The following is a 19854-nucleotide window of genomic DNA, read 5'->3' on the forward strand; positions in this document are numbered from 1 at the left end:
TTAACCATCCACATCTGCTCTAACCCAGCTGTGCTTAATGATAGATCCCACTTGATCATAAATTGGAGGCTTGTGGTTGATTGTTTTATTGTTAGCAATGTTTACGCCCCTTAAACACCATGTAATGGCAGGTATTAGCATTAGCATTCTCATTTCTTATTCTTATTTTTAATATTTACTAGGGCTGTCAAAGTTAACGTGATAATAACGTGTGGAAGCTACATAACGCTTAAAACTTACGCTAAATTTTGGCAAGGAAAACCATCATGGCCATTTTCAAAGGGGTCCCTTGACCTCTGACCTCCAGATATGTGAATGTAAATGGGTTCTATGGGTACCCACGAGTCTCCCCTTTACAGACATGCCCACTTTATGATAATCACATGCAGTTTGGGGGCAAGTCATAGTCAAATCAGCACACTGACACACTGACCGCTGTTGTTGCCTGTTGGGTTGCAGTTTGCCATGTTATGATTTGAGCACATTTTTTACTTTTTATGCAGTACCTGTGAGGGTTTCTGGACAATATTTTACATTATTTTATGTTCTTTTTTTTAATTTCCAATAATAAATATATACATACATTTGCATAAAGCAGCATATTTGTCCACTCCCATGTTGATACGAGTATTAAATAGTTGACAAATCTCCCTTTTAAGGTACATTTTGAACAGATAAAAAATGTGCTATTAATTTGTGATTAACTAGGGACAATCATGCAATTAATTGCAATTAAATATTTCAATCGGTTGACAGCCCTACTGATAATCGATTAATGCGATTAATTTTTCATGCAAAAAGTCAAATTAAAAAAGAGAAAAGCAAAAATACTAAAACATTGGTGAATCCCGGAAATCAATGGTTGCTAACAAAATAAGAGGAAATTTGTAAATTTGCATATTGATTCCTGTATGAGGCTCATTATGTAGTGATGTAGTTTTGGGAGCACCAGTCACCCCTCGTGTCCACTAGAGGGCCTCCGCATGTTTTCCCGCATTTCCTGTTAGCTGACATTTAAACCTGCCTGCTCACCTGCTCTTCACTTGGAATTAACTTCCCTCAGTACCCTGGTTAGTTTGCTAGTTTTACTCTCTCCACTCTTTTTTTCCTGCCTCTACCGGTTTTGACCTCAGTTACCCTATAGTATGTCTGCCTGCTCTTTGTTGGATTTATTTTCCTGGTTTCTTAGCCTGCCTGTGCACATAGTTTGATTTTCAACATTGTTTTTATCACATCTCATCTGGCTCCTGAACCTGTTCCTGAGCCCCAGCCCAGTAAACCAGTGTTACTAACCTAGGGGTGTTGCACTTGTGAAGCAAACACTGTATCCAACTGAGCCGCCAGGAAGCCCTCAGGCAATGATTTTTTTTCTATCAAAAAGCTTTATAGCAAAAACATGCCCTCAGAAGGCACATAAACTTGGTCACCTGTCACTTTTGTTTCATGTTTTCTCAGTGACATTTTCACTGAATGTCAACCAGTTGCTGTTTTGACCAGAAGAAAAAACTAAATCTGAACCATTTGTTCTCTCCCTTTCTCTCATAATTTCCTCTCTCTGTGCTCGCTAAGTAGGAAGCGGCTGCTGATGGCAGCAGGACCGAGGTGTCGCTCCCCGCCTGGGTGCCCTGCCATGCCACATCTGTCCATCTGTCAGGCATACAGGCCCATCCATCAAACAGCTGAATGCAGGTGAGTGTGGGGTACAATGAGCAACCATTAATCACTCTGAGACATGGACACCAGTGGGGTGCGCTTGGTGGGGGGATGTTTAAGTACTGGGATTTGTATGTATGCTTGTGTGTGTGTGTGAGAGAGACGCAAATCTCTCATGTGATGGTTGGACATTTTCTCTATTTAGCCCAGCTTGTTTTTGTTGTTTTTTAGCTGGTTAAAGGTGCTGATGTGGACTTGTGTAACTCTCACTCACTCCCACTCTGTGGTGGAGTGAACTCCGTTTGTAGTCACACTCACAGCTCAACGAAACACCCTTCTTTAAGGTGGAGGGTATAAAAACAACAGCCACTTCGGGACCAACTCTCTGTCAAAGAAACTATAAATAAATATCAGAATCAGAAATACTTTATTGATCCCTGGGGGGAAATTGAGTTATGTTTTGCCCCCGTTCTAGAATATAAATATAAATATATAAAAAGAAAATATAAATAAGAAATATATATAACAGTGGAAATAATGCTTACAAACATGATCTACTGTATGCAAATAATATAAATGTATGCATAAATAAAAATGCAAGAATAGTGTAAATAAATAAGAATATTATTTTAAATGTTCTGTATAGATAAATGCAGTGTTAATGCTGGAGTAAACCAGATTATTATACAGCTGAATTATTGCACTAAATTATAAAATTATAGATATCATAAATTATGGGGTTATAGCTCTTGATAGGGTAAAACATAATAAATATATGTTGTGTGTGTATATATATATATATATGTATAAATATGACAATTTACAATCTAATGAACATGTCTACTGTTTTCTAGACTAGACAAGGGTATATTTCATCATCAATACAATATATTTACTTTAAATTGATGATGCCTGTATGACGATAAAGTAGAGTAAATTAAATATCTATCTTAGTTTGATCAGTTTACAGTAAATATTTGTACTGGTAGTCGCACGGAACCTAGATAGGAGCGTGCTCCAGGACGGCGTTGCACGCCTTCAGTAAGGGCAGCTGGTTTAGCCGGCATCGATGCAGACTCGTTGTTGTAGGGTTTTATAACCCACCTCCACTCCCACTTGGGATTGCACTTAATACTGTGGACACAAATGCGCATATGGAGTGGAAGTGGGTAGGGAGAGGGTGTAGGGGTGGTTTGGAATTGGGCCTGTGTGTCTTCAATTTAAAGCTCCTCAGTGTGAGAGCAAGTAAATGCATGCCTCAAGGCCAAAGTGTGACCACGGTAAGCAAGCTTTTTGCTCGATGCACAGTTGTAAATAGTGTTTGAAAGTCTTCCAAGTTGTTATATTCCTGGCAATGTTGAGTGAGTGGAGCCTTTTATTGAGAATATAGGTTGGGATAGACTCTCATCGTAGTGGCTGAAAAACACAGTATTTTCGTATTACATACCATTTTTGGGGGTGCGGGACGGACCGCCATGAACGGAGGAGTGCTTTAACTTTAAGTTCTCGGCTAGTAGGGAGAACAGACTCGTCATTAGAGCAGCACAATTCCTCTGTCACACAATCAGAGGCTTCCCCCACGCATGCTTTTTTTCGAACAAAAATAAGATAAGATAATGCTTTATTAGTCCCACAGCGGGGACATTTGCAGTATTACAGCAGCAAAGGGGACAGTTCAAACAAGAGGCATCAGTAGAAAACAAAAACAAGATATAATAGGAAGTAAACAATAAAAATGTTCCATTTTCCAAAAGGTATAGTATGTTTTATGCATGTTTGTAATCTCGGGGGGTTAAAAAAATCCAACAAATATCCAAATACCATAATTTAAAATTGATACCCAATGAACGAATAGCTGAATATTCGGGTCCAACCGTAACAATAACGTTGAGATATTCACACTTTTAGTCCCTAGTATGGGTTAAGCTCCAAAAGCACTAAACTTCCCGTAATGCAACTGATTGGCTACTTTCATTAAACCCTCCCTGCCTGGCACTGTACTGTAGCCTCGTAGCCTAAACTGAGATGATTATTATTGTTTTTTTCAGACTTAAGACAGCTTCCTTCAGAGCCACAGAGGATATTATAAGTATTAAGAGACAAAAATAAACACTTGGACATTGTGAACGGCGTTTCTGACACATACTGTACTCGGCTCTATTTCTGTCACAAAGCAAAATGCAGTTACAGTTTAGTCTGTTGGTATGATCCGGCTCATGGGGATGCTCCCTGCTGCGGAATTTCAGTGGAACAGCACGAAATCCACAGCAACATGTTGACTAACACTCGGGGAGCATTATGATAATCCACGAGTGTGAATTAACATAGACAATACAGCCCTCCAGGGTGCATTCACACTGATGCAGGTGGAGAGGGGTTCTGTCGGTAGATGCAGCTGTGGGCAGACGTCAGCGGTAATGGGAGTGTTCGTAGGTAGACGGGTGTGGTGTATAACATGACGTATGAGCTGGAAGGTCACATGTACGTCATGTTGTGGATGATGTTGATAAAGCTACTTAGACTCTTAGATTACTGCCCTCGTGAGGGGTTTGATCCATGTAGACATTTCAACCTTTGTTTTAATTTTCCCAACATCTTCACACATCTGTACAGTATATATGACCAGATCAAGTCTCTTGCTGCCAATAGAAAAAGGTTTGCAGACTAAAAAACAAGATGTAAGCAGAGCTCTGCTAGAAAGAAATACTCTCTGAGTGACTCACTGAGCTGAGGAGAAAGAAAGAAAAGGAGTAAATAGAGATGGATAGCAGTATTTGGCTTCCTTATTTCACTTTTGTTATTTTGTGATGTTGTAGCATTGAACCCGAAGAATGGCACAAAAAAGCACCAGTCACTTACCGACACTTGAGTTTTCTAAAGGAAATCCTTGCCTTACAGAGATGAACTGCTGAGTTTTATTGCTGCACTGTTCAACAATGATTGAAGTAGTATATCTTTGCTTGAGAAAATGTAAAAACATGTTTTTCTAATATCTTGTAAATGGTGTTAAAAAGGTTTTCATTCGAAATTTTGAAGTAGGGATGCTAATTTTGAAGTTTTTAACTGATAACCGACCTACCTACCGGCTATGAGAAAGGAAAAGTAACTAACGCTAGGCTAATTCCTGCAGTGTAAAATGCCATAGGCATTAAGGAAGTGCCCTGTTAATTTTGTAGATTACAGCACACTTGTAATGCGCTGCAGAAGGATTACTGTACTGAGGTGGGTCACACAGACACTGGTATTGAAAAGTATTGCTGCTTTTATAATATAGACTGTTGTAGTCAGATTTTTTTTTAATGCACTTTCTGATTTATCTGACTTCTTGTAGGCTATTAATTGATGAAAAAGTAGCCATGTGCAGTAATATAGAAAAATTGAGGATGTGATACATGAGATGCATCGCGAATCGTTGTGCATTCGATTGATCATTGACAGGTGAATTGTAATCGAACCTCGTGGCCAGTAAAGAGTCACACCTCTAGATCACATCAGCCGTGATGCCTAATCAGTCCAAGGGCGTAAAGTGGTGTGGCCAATGGCCAATTCTCCACTGTTTGTCCACCGTTTTGCAAGTACGTGTACATGAGCACAGTATCGGACCCGATAATGGTATCGGTATTGGTGCATCCCTACTTATGATATCGCAATAATGGAAATGAAAAGGTTTCCAGTCCAAAACTTTCTTGAAGAGAGACTTGATGGGTTTTAACATGCGACCGTTTTATGTGACCACTTGCGGCGCCCTTGCTCGGACCTCGCCCATCTTCGAACTCGGCCTTTGTTTTGATCTCAACTACACACCTGTAAAGTTTCGTGACTTCATCTTGCACAGTTGAGACACTGAGGTTGACAAAATCTGTCCACAGACAGAAAAAATAAACACCTGGCAAAGTACTCAAAACTGCTTCTGTGGTAGTTCCTGCTACAGTAGGAGTTCCCAGGATTTTGCCATGATGACGCACACACAGACGATGAAAACAATACACACTGTCACGGCTGGTAATTATATCTTGTTTGCACATTTATTTTTAACATCTAGCAGTTGTTTTCTACTCGAGCCATGACACAAAAATAATATCCACACAGCCAATTAGAGTAAAAAAATGCCCTTAGTTATGGTGTACCATTTTTCTATTTCATGCAGAGTCCTGTATGTATCTGAAACATGGCAAGAATGCAAAGCCTGCTAGCGCATTAATTTGATATGGGGAGAAGACAGTACTGCTGGAGAAATCTTTAATAAAAGATAGACACCTGCCAACCTGATACAGCTGGTTGTAGACCAGGGGAGGAATGAAGAAGAGCTCTGTGGGCAGGAAAATAAATGTCAGTATTGTTGAGTGTTTTATTTGACTGTTGTTGATGCCTTTTGGAGTTTCAACCTTTCACCTTGACCAGTGGGTAACTCTTTAAAACACCTGGTAATAGAACACATTTCTCGTGGTGGTACGCAAGGGCACATTAACAGCACTGATTCAACCAGTAAATTGCTAAATAGTGGTGTTGAGAGAGGGCATAAAAAATGGTTTATTCATGATAGAAAATTTCTACTGCTGCTCACCTTGAACCTCTGGATTAGGGCTGGAAAAGAAAATCGAGTGAGCTTGAGAGAGAGAAAACGAGAGAGGCAGCGTAAAGAATGATAATTTGCTATATGAATAAATAATTTAAAAACAAACGCAGCTAAGCTGTAAGATGAAACTCCCAAAGGCAATTAACTCTAGGAAAGGGAGAGGGCAATTAATTTTGTTTATCAGTGATGTATAACTTTTATTTGGGCCCTTGGGTTTTAGAAAAGTCCCTGTTATCTGACTTTGACGCATGTTTTATTCAGATGGCTTTGTGGCCTCTGTGAACGTCCGGCTGCTACTGTAAGTATAGGAATGACGTGTTTGTGAAGAAAGTAACTACATGGAGACGCATGAATTTTTCTCCTTGGCAACCGCTGTGTCCTCTATTCAGATAGTCACTGTACATGTTTTTCCTCAGAGTAGATCGGATGAAGCAAATCTTTAAACGATATAGATCCGGGGAAGAAGGTGAAAGCACGTGAAAATTGGGGAGTTCCACAAAACCTTTTATTTTAAAGTCAAAATCCTACAAAAACACAAGCAAACATTTTAGGAATGGATTAAACAGTGTGTTTATTCACTCTAACTTAAACTGCTAATTTTAGCATGTAAGGCCAATTAGCTTATTGCTTATAGTAGCAACTGAGAGTTACTTTATAGGCCAAAGAGCACATCATTAACTAGCTACGTTCTATTAATTTATAGGGGTGGGGGAAAACATCGATACAATATAGTATCGCAACATTATATTGATACACGGAGGTCAAGTATCGATCTTTTATTATATAAACTATTAACCTCTTAACAATCCGACGGCCCAGTGGTGGGCCTAACCCAGGGTCTGAAATGAACTGTTTTCACTTCCTGCCACTGTTGCAGACAAATATTTTTTTTGTCTGCCACTCAGAAATTTCATCTGCCGCTTTTGAAATCTCTGCGCCAAATGAAGGAATAACACTTGAGATCTGATGTAATTCAATGTTCGATATATTTTACATAAAAAACATTGACATGGTAAATTCCAGTGTTTGAATTACATCATGGCTTCCGGTGGAGCCCTATGTTGCCCTATGTACACAGAATTGTACTGTACTTTGCTATTGTCATCTATGGTGGTTGTTTGCATAAAAACACACAATTGAAATGATTATGATTATTTAAATATTTGCTTTGATTTAAAAAAATCTTGGTAAATTGTTAGGAAGTTAAACAGGTCATAATTACCTCTGTAATATCTATTTTATATTGCTGTGAAAACTTCTCCTTCAAACACCTGGATTTATTCAAGTTTCTCGCCAAAAACTTAATTTTACGAGATTACATTTGAAGACATCGTGACGACGTTTTAATTTACCTTCGCCCAATGGTCCTTTTTTCTGAGCAGAGCTTGAACGCCTCATAATTGTAACTCAATGGCACCTCCGTTAACGTTAGTAGCTCCGTTATTTAGTCAAGCAGGACTGTGCTGCCCACCTGCTGCTAACAGGTAACGTTACTAGCTCTACTCCTGCTGATTTCAACACAGATTTGTTGTTAACAGTGCAGCATTATCAGGGAAAATAGGGTGCGTCTCCTCAGGTTTGGTAGTAGTCGCGTCATGCTTTTGAGTACTTTTTTTTTGGCGGGCGGGTGCTAATTTCAGACCCTGGCCTAACCGCTATTTTTTCATTTAGAGGTTGTAGCGGGCTCATTCTTAAAGCCAAAGTGAAGATACTGGTATCATATGAAACTAGAAAACCTAAAGAATCAATGTCACGTTAGCTTGTCTGGAAGAACGCTAAAGAACGGTCCAAAATTAGGCTACATTTTGGCAAGGAAAAACTGTCATGGCCATTTTCAAAGGGGTCTGTTGACCTCGGACCTCAAGATATGTGAATGAAAACTCTGAGTGAAAACTATGTTTTTACATAAGACAGATGTTGACAAACTGCATAATTTGCAGTTGAAAAAAGGTAATAAAATCGCAATATATTAATCGTAATACTCAGCATATTGCGAAACGTTTAAAATCGCAGCAAGATCGTATCGTGATATCGTGAAGCCCGTCTTGGATGCTACCAGAGTTTAGGCTAACATTAGCAGCTCTGTCCTGCTCTTAATGTTGGATTTGGGGAAGTTTACACACCAGCAACTGCAGCCAACTTTACCTGAGATAGTGTTACATTTGCCAAACACATCAGTCAGTCCTCATCCTAAAAGCCTTCTTCTTGTAATGTTAAAAGGGAAAACAAACATACGAGAACAGAAATCTTGATCGGCGTAGCAGCAGTAACTACAAGGCTCAGCAGATGGTCTTAAATGTGTTATTCAGCCCGTCTGAAGCCCTTGAACGTAAAAGTTCTTCAAACCAGACGTCTGTGTGCTTTGCGACCTTTGCTTTTTAGCGGAGACTCTGCAGCTTTGAGCCATGCTGCAGCAGACAATAAGAGAGAGGACAAATGAGTTGAGAGGGTGCAGGAAGTTGAAGGTGTCTGAGTTTGATCATTACTGTCTTGTCTTCTTGCGGCGCTCACCCGGTCCTGTAATTGAGAAATGGAATAAAAGCGTGGCAGTCTGTTCTGTAAAACCTCGACCCAGCCACATTCGCTAGATCTATTTTGAAAAGGTCATACGAGGTTACATCATGTAAATACAGTGCCAGGCTGAATAGCTGCTCATCACTGGCTCTACTTACGTGTGCTGCACAGACAAGACATCATCAAAAATAAATGCAGTCCCATTTTAAAATCTCCCACAATCAAGGTGAGGAACAAAATTAGTAGGAAGTGTATTTTCTGCCTGGACTATCCATGAAGTGGCACTGATTAAATATGAATGATCAATATTATATCACGATGCGTTCGTCAGTATAGCTCCAGCTCAGGAAAGTTTTTTGTTTCATCCCAGCATGATGTCTTAAAATACAAATACCGTGGTTACTCCTCCATCGATTGATGATACGAAAGAGACACAGTGAGAGACGAGCAGCAGTTTGAGATAAAAAAAAGTTTTTATTAAAGTGAGAGTGTGGAAATACAGGTGATTTATAAATATTACGAATAAACGACTAATAAATGACACGACATTGCAAAATATTCGCCTTCTAATATTATATGTCTAGGGCTTTGTGCTGCCTTTGTCAAGGTTGAAAGAAGTAATAAAGTTTTACTAGGGCTGGGACGATACACCTGTCTCCCGATTCGATACTATCACGATACTTGAGTGCCGAATCGATATGTATTGCGATTTGATATTACGATTTGTTACCTTTTTTTAACACTAGACCATGGGAAAAAGTTGAATCATACACTTCTAGAGACTTTTCATTTTAAAAATATCTAAATTAATAATAATAAAGTGATCTCAATAGTGATCAAAATAATCATGATCATCATTTTGGCCATAATCGTGCAGCCCCTAATCTAGGCATTTCTTAATGAAAAGTAGACTTTTTTAAGTGATTTTACTGAGAAAAGGTCTCAATCAGGAACCTTGACTTTTTTTTTCATGAGGAATGACAGCTTCTTGACATGTTTCCATGAAACAAGAAGCTGCAAAGAGAGACATACTTTGTCCCCCGCAGTATTGCAATTTCTTCTTAACTACTGGCTTAAAGACCTGAGTGGTTAACCTTCGGTCATCCTGATTTTTTCTTGGTTACATCAAAAGACCATCTCACACTTGAAAGATAGTTTTGATCTTGAGAACAGGATTTTGACCTGATGAAACCGGGATAATAGACATTGCCAAAGGAGTTGGACAGACGGTCGGCTCCACTCTTGATCTGCTCAGAAGTTCTTTACCTGTGAGACCAAGGATGCTGCTGGCAACAAAACAATTGTGCTCCATCGTCTCATTCAGAGCCTTTTTGATGTGCGTGTGTCCTGTTAAGTCAGCTAAGTGTGCGTGAGTCCTCGAAGGATTTGGGGTGAGTGGTATTAATCAGAAAATTGGATCAATCAGTCTCTGAGGATAAGGACGTCCTCAAGGGGATTTAAAAAAAAAAAAAAAAAAGAAGATCTTCAGAACTAGAAATGCTAGTGTAATTTACCAAGGGAACAATGAATGTTCTTTCTTCATAATACATCCAATGAATGGCCATAGACCTTTCTCAAGGTATATTTTATAACTTCAAAAGTAAATCAGAAACTAAAAGGCTTCATCAAAGGTTTTGTTGATGTAGAAATCAAGGACCATTCACGCGTGCAAAAAGAAAACTGAAAGCAGACTGATATTTTCTTTGAATGCAGCACATGATCTCATTTGTTTAATCTGTTTGTCAGTTTGGGACAGCATGACAATGGGTTAAACTTTTTAAAACTTTAAAAAAAGAATACATGATGCTATTAAATAAGCGGTCGGCTCTAGACTGAAATATCTCAACTATTGGATGGATTGCCATGAAATTATGTACAGACATTCATTGTCCCCAGAGGATAAAGCCTATAACATTGGTGATCCCCTGACCTTTCCTCTAGCGCCACCACAAGGTTGACATTTGTAGCTCTGAGTGGAATATCTTGACAACTATCGGATGAATTGCCATGAAATTTGCTGCAAAAATTGACGGTCCCTTGAGGACAAATTCTAATAACTTTGGTGATCCCTTTTACTTTTCACGTGGCCCCATCATCTGGTCTTGTATATTTTTCTAATTGTCCAACAATTCTGTCCGTTTCTCAATATTTCACAACTTCCCTATCCAGTCTGTGGCAGCCCTAAGCCCATTTGTTCCTACCCATAGACTGTATATTAGAAGTGGATGTAGTCAGCGTGACGTCAACCATTGGTTTGTGGACTATATTGAAGCCTTGTGTTCGGCATTTTATGTACTATGTACAACCAAACGCTGAATTAGACATTTCTAGGCAACCAAAAATGTTGCAATTCATTTTCAGAAACTGAAAACACACTGTGAAAGGGTTAAAATTCCAAGACGAAAACACAACAGACCGGACAATGCTGTGGTAGCCCCGCCATAAAGCATCCCCTGCTTTATAGTCTATCTGACTCTAAATGGGACCATAATTTACTAAATGAACATCATGCTGTATTGAAGAAGACTTGAAACTAGAGATTGAGACCATAAACTCATGTTTACTGAGGTAATAAATCAAGAGAGAAGTAGGTTCATATTCTCATAGACTTCTATACAACAAGACTTCTTTTTGCTACCAGAGGAGTCGCCCCCTGCTGGCTGTTAGAAAGAATGCAGGTTCTTTATTATTACAAACTTTCTCTTCTTCTGTGGTCATCAAAGTGGACTGAACACGGCCATAACATTAACATATTTTCATTTTTTCTGTCTGTTTTTCACCACTGTACTTGCAGTCAGAAGAAGCAAGAAAAAAAACCCTTCTCTTGAATATCAGAAATGCTGGAACACATTTAGTAAGCCTCTCCACTCCCAACCTACCTGCCCTCATTGATGTAGCAATTTCACACAAAAATACAATAATAGCAGATGACCCAGGCCATCCACTCCACTGTCACTTCACAAAAGTCCCCTCTGGCTACAGAAGCAGAAGGTTCAGGCACAAAATAGCCTATTTCTGCAGATGCTTTGCCCGCCTGAGTCATAGAAATTCTTAAGAGTGCCTTTTCAATGGGAGATTTAATGTGCGGTTTTCACATTTGAGCAGCGCCACAGTGGATGGAGCTAAAACCCTTAACTCACTTTAAGATATTCCTAGTTGAAGTGGTGTACACAAAATCATGTGAAATGAGTTTACAGGGAAATTGACTCTCCTGAAAAAGGCTTAAATCTCATGGCCTAAGAAAACATGAACTACCATCTCATGACCAAAGGCCATTTTTGATTACTGTGAGTGAGTTGACAGAATTTGTAACTTTTTTAACACATAAAACCAAAATGAATGCCTTTAATACCAGTTACTCAACACCATCTGAACTGCAGTTTCTGTATTAATAGTACATAGATACAGTGACTCAATGGTGAAAGTATGTTCCATGCAAGGAATGCAATTGTACCTACGCTCTAGGGATGGGCATGTATGCATGTTGGTTGCAATCTGCAACCACACCAGTAGATGTCATCAACACACTGTACCTTCAAAGTGCAACATTTTTGGAAATATGTTTATTGGCTTTCTTGCCGTGAATTAGATGAGAAGATGTCCATCTCATATCTACATACGGTGAATATGAAGCTGGAGCCAAGAGACCGTTAGCGTAGCTTAGCATAAACATTGGAAACAGGGGGAAACAGCTAGCCTAGCTCTGTCCAAAGGTAACAAAATCTGCCTACCAGCACCCTTTAAAGATATCTTATTAATACACTACATCTTATTGTGTAAAAACGACAAGCTAGGACAACTTAACGGAGTACTAAATGCCACCTCCTCTACTTCCCCGGTGACTTAATTGTTCTGCTGCCTGGTCAGAACGACAGGCTGAGACTCTGTTTGTGAACACACACACAAATAAGCTGTTCTGATGTCCGAAATGCCCTTCGCTGCTCTGATAGCTGAATGGACTGTAGTGTGCTTCCCCTGGGCTCCCTAGAGGCAGAGAGGAGCAAACAAACTTATCTCAACCAAACTCTCTCCCTACTGCCATGCAGTATTTTCATGTTTGTGGATGGTAGAAGTATGCCACAGCTGGATACAGTGATACAGAGGACACTGGGGGAGCTGAATTCACACAATATACTAGCCCTTTTATGAATACAACATTGGAAATTAGAGGAGAAATGAATCAGTGGAGCCATTGTCTGGTGTAAACATATAATCAGAGCTCTACCGGAAAAAAAAACAGTGTTGTATATGCTCTGAGTGACATAATGACTAATATTTGCATTATAGCCTGATTTTGTTTTGAAGCGCAGTTGATTTGTTGATGTTTTTTTGAGTGACTTTGAATGCAGCACTGTTTCCTTGGCCCTTCTGTCTTATTTCCCCGGGGTTCGTGGCGACTTGAGTTGCCAAAAATCCGTAATGAGCCTCAGCAGGAGAGCGTGTAGGTGTGGTTTTGGATGCTGGAGAGTGTTGCTTTGCATTTTGTTGTCATCACTCATTCGGAAAAGGAAAATACTGCACCGCATGGCGTCAAGTTATACACACCACTGACACAACTTCACAGTATGGTGGGAAATGCTCACATGCAGATTAGATATATATAAAGTCTTATACTTTAGAGTCTTACATACAGCAATTCATATTTATTTTAAACGCATGGCAGCAATTCAGATACAGTGCAGAGCGTCAGAACAAGACAAAATGCAGTATAGGTCTTAAGTGGCGTCTCCCACATCCAAATACATACTGTAGTCCCAAATTGATTCTGTTTTTCATACATGGAAACAGCTAAATTACTTGTAAATAATGCTCAGTTATATCTGTGAACACAGGAGTAACAAAACATACAACATTTTCAGCTACAGTCAGTTGAGAATCACATAATATTTATTTTTGAGCTATGTATTAAATGTTTTTTATAGGGCTGGGCAATAATTCAATATGATAATTTATTGTATTTCAATTGAATATCGAGATGTCGTGATACACAATTGTGTCATCTAAATTGATAATAAGCACATACTTATTCAAATTTCTCAGAAAATCTGACGTGAAATGTTTAGAAGGAATATAATTTGAAGGTTGCAGTTTTCTTTTTACATCGCACTTAAAATTACCACTCAATGTGAATAAAAAACGTATGTGTATATATGGAAATATTTATTTTGTCTATAATTTCACTTGAAACTGTTAATTAAATGAGAAAATACTACTTTAGTTCACACAGAAGTTTAAAAAATAAGCTTTACAATGTGGTTATTTCATTCATTTATTGCTTTCCTAGCGAGTTAGATGTGAAGATTGATTTCAATCTCATGTCTGTACTAGGGATGTCACGATACCAGAAATTTAGTAGTAGATACCAATACCAGTGAAATTCCACGAGTTTCAATACAGATTTGTTACCACGGTAGAAAACAACAGTACAACAATAAATCCCATGTACTTCAACATCCACTCCTTTATTAGTGTTTGCACACTGTTTTTTGTTAGGAAGTTAAACAGGTCATAATTCCCTCTCTACTATCTATTTTATATTGATGTGAAAACATCTCTTTCAATCAACTATATTTATTCAAGTTTCTTGACCTATAAGCCGTCATCAGCGCTTATGACGGCTTATAGTTGAAACGCGTTCGTTTGTTTGCCCAAAATAAACTAAAAAAGACTCATCATCTGTGAGTGCCGGTGAGTTGTTTCTTCTGTTCCGACCACTACCTGGCAACCGATACTGTTCAAAATTTGTAGACGTGCTCGCTGCTATTTTCTATCTAATCAATTGCACCTCCCATGTTGAAATCGTGCAGGATGAAGCTAGTTATCGTTAGCAGCCGGTAAGCAGCACAGTCCTGCACGGAGCTAACAGCTAACGTTAACTGGGTCTCGTCCTGCCGATTTCGACACTGATTTGTTATTCGCAATGTAGCATTATCATGAAAAAAATAGGGTGCGTTCCCTGGACACAACGATAGTGAGTATTCTCGAGGTCTGTCGGTACCTATGGTACCTGCGATACTGTAGAAAAACAAGTAGCGTCACATTTTCAGAATTTGGCATTGACTTGGTACCGAAGTACCGGTTCTTGTGGCATCCCGATAGTCAGTTGAGAATCACACAATAGGGCTGTGTATTGGCAAGAATATGGTGATACAATACATATCACGATACAGGGGTAACGATTCAATATATTGTGATATATTGCGATACTGTAAGCAAGGCGATATATTGTGATTTTTAAAAAAAATCAAATTGAAGGAAAACTGTCATAATATAAGGAACACACCGTGATATACATACAATCTGAAAAAAGTTTACTTTTTATGCAATCAGGACACTGGGATCTGCATTTGCATTGATCGCACTCCCTTTAACCAACATCATAGCATGTAAACTTCATAAAAAAAATCTATACCGTTTTTGAGATATTTTCGATAATTTCTTACACTCCTATCACACAGTATTTATTTTCGAGCCATGCATCAAATGTTTTTATTATATGTGTAAATATAACTGTTGTTTTACGGTCCGATATCACTCGTTCTAGATACCAAGACCAACTATCCTGTCATGATTAGTTCCACATTTTGGGAGTTATTTGCTTTCTTACCGAGAGTTAGATGTAAAGATCGGTATCAATCTCATGTCTGTACAATAAATATGAAACTGGATCCAGTGAGTTTAGCTTGGCATACATACTGGAAACAGGGGGAAACAGCTAGCCTGGCTTTGTCCAATTGTAACAAACTCCACCAGCATCTCCAAAGCTCACTAATTAACAGGAGTGTATTTCTTGGCCGTGAGCACACAATGACTTCCCGGAGTCTCCACTGGTCGTCTGGCAAGAGTCCAGGAAGAAAACCACAACTTGTTTCATTTTTATGCTTTTTGGTCCTCTAACCTTAACAATGTAGTCATTTTAACCCTTTATGGAGTAGTTATTTTAACCCACTCCCAACGAGAGACTAAAACAAAGATAAAAAGGAAAGCAATTGGGTAGTAATGGGACTCTGGTTGCAGTTGGAGCTGGAACTTTAAGGAGAGCAGTGAGAACAAGCGCTCAATAAACCGAGATGCAAGAAAATAAAAAACCTAAGCTGCTGTCCTGAGGTTGAACTTTTCAAGGTCTGTTCCAAATCAGTTTAGTCTAATTTCACACTGTCATTCGAAGTTGGAAGAAGGAGCCATCAAACACAGCAAGGCTAATATGTTGTTTCCTCTCTAATGGCTGACTGCTTGGCTCAGATCTAAGCGCCTTTTGAAGTTATGCTTCCCTTGAGTTGATAAGTGTGACTAACAACCAACAGCGGGTTGCCACTGAGGAGCAGCAATATTGTTAAAAGTAATAGAGGTGTTATCTCACTAATGCACTTCATACTTTACAACTGTTGGAAGGGTTGGTGGTGGTGGGGGGACAACAACTGATGCCTGTTTGCTGCATTTTTCACAGCCACAGAATAAGCGTGTGGTGTTTTATGAAGCTGCAGTGAGGTCTCGCCGTCGCTGTTTTATTGCGGAGAAATGAATTGCACAACAGCAGCGCCTCGCCTAATGAAAATAAATCATAAATGATGACTTGGGAGCCAAACTGAATTATATGGAGCAGCATCAATCACAAGTGTTTGCAGGGTTGCAGGTTCTTGAACCCAGATCCTCTAGATTTAAAGTAGCTAATAAGCTTCTGGTTTCAATACAGAGCTGAATTATGATGTAAATTAGAAATGACTGAGGAGGAAATGGGCCTTGTGAGGTACTTGTGGCGCAAAGATGGGAATTTATTATGAATGTAGCATAGCTTTGATTGACACTATCACAGTTATCACAGTCCCTGTTACATTCAACATCATAGCACTACTTTGAGACGGCACATACAGTGAGATGGTGCATATATTTGCAAATGAAATAAAGTATTGACTGAGTTAATCTTTGCATGAAAACTATTATTTAAAAATTGCAACAAAAAAAACTATAAATAAAAAAATTATATTGCGATACTCAATATTTTCGATATTTTCTTACACCCCTAGTTGACACTGTAAATTTGTTTCTCTCCTCTCTCTCTAGACCTTCCAATACTCACAAACAAGGACAACATTTTTAACAATACAATCAAACATCATGAGCCTCTTAATACCAGCTGATAATCCTATATTTATATACACATAATTACAGAAACACCAACCATGTGTCTCCAATTCTATAAACTAAACTTTATTTTTAGACTGGTTGAAATTTGCATTGGGCTTTTTTGTGTCGCTTCTCTGCCAATAACTTGCTCGTACTCAACTTCACCCCGGATTTATAATACATTCACAATGCCTGAAGATGAGCTTTGTACCATAGCTCATTGAATTTTAGACATTTCTTTCCACAATTAATTAACCCTCTGAGACCCGCGGGATTGCTGGTGATCCCGACTGACTTTACTGTCTCTCAGAGGCAGTTCACTTTTAGGGCTAGAAGGAAGCTACAGTGAATGAGTATTTAAAAATATTCACATACATTTATCCATGATGATGATGATGATGATGATTCATTTGCCTAATTATTTATTTACCTTTGCATGAATTCCCTTATTAATTTACTCTTCTGTTTAATTTTCCCTTTAACTTATTTATTTATGTATTTTTACTATTTTTAAAATGTATTTCTTTAGTTTTGCATTTATTTTTTAATTATTTATTTATTTTTGCATTTATCTTTTATTTATTTTCAAATGTATTTATTTTAGCTGTGAAAGTTAACGTGATTTCTTTGAGGCATTAATGCAACTTGCAATTTTTAGGTTGTAGCGGGCTCAGATTGAAGATACTGGTATCATATGAAACTAGAAAAACCTAAAGAATCCAATAGTACCAACCATGTCATACTAACTTGCCGGGAAAGAGGCTAAAAAACGCTCCAAAGTAGACCATTTTCAAAGAGGTCCCTTGACCTCTGCCCTCCAGATATGTGAATGTAAATGGGTTCTATGGGTACCCACGAGTCTCCCCTTAACAGACATGCACACTTCATGATAATCACATGCAGTTTTATGCATGTGTAACCCACGTGCTGGAGCCTCTCTGCACACCCTGGGACTCTGCGTTGTGTTTTATAGTTGTGTTATAGGGTATGGTGCAGATTAAGGGAAACACCGGCACAGTCTTTTTGATTGTGGTTGAGACCGGGAAGACTTTATTTGTCCACAACATCTGCTGTCATCGCACTTGTTCGTCCACAACCTTACGAAGTAATAAAGAAAAGTATAAACTCCATGAAAACATATATTCTAGTACAAAAATAAACACTAAACACTAACATGGAAGTAAATTACAACACATAAAATGATATAAGGCACTTTTAACGTAAAATCTCACATGAAAATAATTTAAATGAAACAACAACAAGACAGCTAGCAAACAATAAGTGAACAGGCTAATTCTCCCGCCTGTATTAGAGCGGCTGCTCTGCTCTGCACGGTAACAAGCCACTATTTACATATAAAACATATCAATAATAATAATAGGTGAAAGGCAACATCTCAATTATAAATTTAGTAGAAAAAGATGAACAGGAAGGGTGTTTTTAATTAATATATTGTACTACGATGCGGGCCGCCACGCTTACCTTACGAAGTAATAAAGAAAAGTAAACAGGAAAAAAGATGGCGTCCCCACGTAACTTTTGACTACGGTGTCCTGTAAGGGACAAACATGTCTATTGCGCAATTCTGGATGGGAATCACAGCGCACCAGCGACGCCCGGTGGCTGATCTAGGCTACTGCCTTACACATGCAATGTGTTATTTTCGTCTAAACTAAAATTGTGTATCTGAATATTTCTGCATACTGGGGTCTCTAAACAGTCTTGGAATTACATAAATTGGGTATGACTATAAAGCTGAGACTCTTGTGAATCCAATGAGTCCAGTGGATTCAGGTGTGCTGATGTTAGTCCCCATAGTATTGAATCGTTACCCCTGTATCATGAGACGTATGGTATTGCCAGATTCTTTCCAATACACAGCCCTAGTTGTGTGTGACGTGTGGTGGGCTGCACTCACTGCAGATTATAAACGACAGGTGTAAGTCCAGCCTCTGGCAAAGCTCTGTGCCTCAAACGCATTTAAATTAACACTTACTGACTTTTTAAATCACTACTTATTTAAATAAATAGTCTTTATCCAGGTCCGCCGCTTTTTAATTGTAGTTTCCCTGATTAGCTGCCTGTCTCAGACCTCCCGGTCGTCAGCTCTGGCGGGGTGTACCAGGCTGGAGGATCACATCTCCTGCCTGAGTATGTTGACTTTGATTAATGACCGAGAGGGAGGTTAAAACAGTGATTACACACCAGCTGGCGTGCCTCCACTTTCAACATCAGAGCCTCTTCACCTGTGTCTGGGGGGAAATCTATCTCTCATACTGTTGTAGTCTGTAAAGAGAGGAGAGAAAGAGAGATGGCAGGATTGAAACAATTCGTTCTCTATTTCTATACAGACTGACAACATGTCCGACTAACTAGCTTACTGTCTTGTATCAAACAACCCAAGGAACTAATTGCGATCGGGTTTCATACGTTAAAAATATCCCATCTAGCACATCCACTGTGTAGTATTTCCCTACAGTGTCGAAGCCGGTTCTGGAGGCTGTCAGAGTTTAGGCTAACGTTAGCAGCTTTGTCCTGCTCTTTATTGGTTCAGGGATGTTTACCCTCCAGCTAACATTACCTGAGATGGCATTATGTTTGCCAAAGACATCAGTTAGTCCTCATCATGAAAGCACTTTCTCTTGTAAAGTGAAACAAATAAGTATGTAAGCTAAACAGCCAAACAGGATTATGTTGGATTTGACAGTTTTTCCTTATCATACTGTTATAATACTAGGGCTGTATCCGAAACCGCATACTATACTACACCCTAAAAAATGTGATCAATGGTTTACTTAAAAAAATTAAGGCAACAAAGTGACACGTAATATAATTGAGTAGATTTTACTACTACAAATTTGATTAAAAAGTATTGAATAAATTAAGTAAATCCAAGTTAATTTCACAAGGAAAACTGATTTATATTTACAGAATATCTGGGTGAAATTGATTTATATTAATTAATTATCTGGGCAAAATTGATTTAT

This window comes from Sebastes fasciatus, chromosome 24 (assembly GCF_043250625.1).
Source record: "Sebastes fasciatus isolate fSebFas1 chromosome 24, fSebFas1.pri, whole genome shotgun sequence".
Lineage (NCBI taxonomy): Eukaryota > Metazoa > Chordata > Actinopteri > Perciformes > Sebastidae > Sebastes > Sebastes fasciatus.